At 43.9% G+C, this 2,500-nt stretch overlaps 1 protein-coding gene across 7 annotated transcripts in view; it reads right to left on the reverse strand.

The window, feature by feature from the left end:
* Nucleotides 1–2,500, reverse strand: part of LOC125033350 (protein unc-13 homolog A-like) — a 422,716-nt gene that overhangs the window by 50,080 nt on the left and 370,136 nt on the right. The window lies entirely within an intron of this gene.

Genomic DNA, 2,500 nt, shown 5'->3' on the forward strand with positions numbered 1-2,500 from the left:
GAGATAGGAAAAAACAGAGAGTAAGGGAAAGTGATAAAGAGAAGAAGAAAACGTGCGAGAGAGAGAGAGAGAGAGAGAGAGAGAGAGAGAGAGAGAGAGAGAGAGAGAGAGAGAGAGAGAGAGAGAGAGAGAGAGAGAGAGAGAGAGAGAGAGAGAGAGAGAGAGAGAGAGAGAGAGAGAGAGAGAGAGAGAGAGAGAGAGAGAGAGAGAGAGAGAGAGAGAGAGAGAGAATGATCTGGAAGTTCTGAAACAACAGTAAGCGAGGGAAAATAATAAAAACAAAGGAGTGTGACAGAGTGTGATGTAAGGTAACGAAGATTGATAAAACAAGTGAAAGCGAAAGAGGGCGAATGGGGATACAAGTAATAGAAGAAGGAGAGTGATGGGAGACAAGAATGAGTAAGGGACGGGGAAAGAGACAGACGAGACGGAAAGAGAATGAATAAAACATGAATAATGAGGGTTACTAATGGCGAGTGAAATCGAAGGATAATGAATTAGGAGGAGGGAGAATCACACACGGATAATCCATCCTGTTTTGGTATGTGTACGAAGTCGATAAGCGTTAGTTGCTGTCGGTGATATTTGTCATGTGAGAGCCCTTTCGAATGACTATAGGCATCACGTCAAGCAGAGAGACTCGAGTTCGCTCTCGGCACCAGACACCGAACACCTCGCGAGTGTCAAGGCATCTGGCACCGCAGGGAATGGAGTGGCCACCTGCCGTGACGCCATAACGTTGCCAGTTGGTTGTCTGTGGTGAAAGCATGTCGTTATCTTGCTACTGACTGTGTCTGGTTTCTTAATCCGTCTATTGTGTGAAAGCGCTTGTTTGCGTCGTTCTGTTCATGTACAACTCATCATCACCATCATCATTTCATCATCACCAATCATCATCATCGTCAACAAAACTACCCGAAGACGAGGTAGTAAACGTAGTGTGGGCAATGGTGCGGGCGTTCTACGTCACCCTTGTTATCAAACTTTGTGCACATGATCATAAAGTAAACAATAGTGTACAAAACTGGACATGCAGTATTTACTTCCGGGTCTAGATAATAGATAGCAATAGATCACCGAGCCGACCACCAGGAGGGCCCTCGAGTGGTAATCTACCCTAGCTTGCGGTATATCTACGATATACCCTGCAAGTATATCCTTCGGTTCTACGAACAGCCTCGAATCTCTCTCTAAGTTATCTATGGTACATACATTATGAATCACTCATTGGTCGATCACAAGACAGGTTGACTAATCTCTTTAACTAGCAGTGGGGCGCTCTCTAGGGTCCCAGAGAACACTCTAGTTCCCAAAAGTACATTATAGAGTCCTCGCTTGTACCTCAGCTACCTTTGGTACACTCGAGCTTCCAGGAGTATACATCAGGCGCTTAGAGTTCGCGAGCCAAGGTGCACACTAGCTTCACGAAGAATATCCTGTCCCCATCGAGTCTAAGGAATGCACCCTTGAGTTTCGAGGTACACCCTAGGTCCCAGGAGCAGAGCCGCGGGTCTCAGGGTATACAGCGAGTCTCAGAAGAGCATCCTTTAGTGTCACGAGGCCTCCGAGGACACCATTCGGGAATACTAGCGGCGGGCGAGATAACCTAGGTTCCTAGAGGCGCCGAAGAAGCTCTAAGACAGCACCTTCCTACGTGATTTAAGGGGCCGACCTCCCCGCCTTTACAGAAATGCTTTTAAGTTTTGTAACACTAAGAGAAATAGGGCTTAGCATCTGTATGTCTAGACACGTTCCAAGTGCTCATTACATACGGATTTCTAGAATATACACTAGGTTCAATCTATTGTCTAGACCGGTGTATCAATCCATTTTGCTTCATGAAGTTAACATGCTGCCATGCTGCCTTAGTCACATAAGCTAGTAACACAGCCAATCAGACTTAGCGCTCATTAATTCGGAACAAAACTCGAGAAATGTTAAAGGTATTTACAAAATAGGCCCCCTCTTAAATATTACAATTAAAAAGTAAAAAAAAAAAAAAAAAAAAAAAGGCGGAGCTTCCTTAAAAAGGGCTCAGGAGCTCAAAAATGTTTTTTTTCTTTTAAAAATGAGTTATCAACTCTATTTAGATCTGGGTTCAAAAACTTTATTATCAAAAATATCTAAGTCTGGTTTATCATCGAATTTCTTAGCTTCCTTTCTCGTCGTTAAACGGATGTCCAGGCAGGTTAACTTCATGTCAAAATTACTGGGGCAAAATTCCCGTCCAGATGGCTCCCAGCAGTGGATAATCCCAAGGCATAAACCATCATTAAATCCAACTAAGGTGTTTTTAGGTCCTTATGCCAACTGCTGGCCTACTGATCAACGCCTCTACCATTCACAAAAAGAGAAGTGTCTTGATCGCAGCCTTGTACTGGGTATTAAAGGTAATTCATTCACAGCGGAGCAATCAGAAGCGACGGTGGAATGGAAGATCCATCTATCAAATCAAGGTTGGAATACGTGAAGCATAAGATAATAAGACTGGTAAATGTAT

This window comes from Penaeus chinensis, chromosome 16 (assembly GCF_019202785.1).
Source record: "Penaeus chinensis breed Huanghai No. 1 chromosome 16, ASM1920278v2, whole genome shotgun sequence".
Lineage (NCBI taxonomy): Eukaryota > Metazoa > Arthropoda > Malacostraca > Decapoda > Penaeidae > Penaeus > Penaeus chinensis.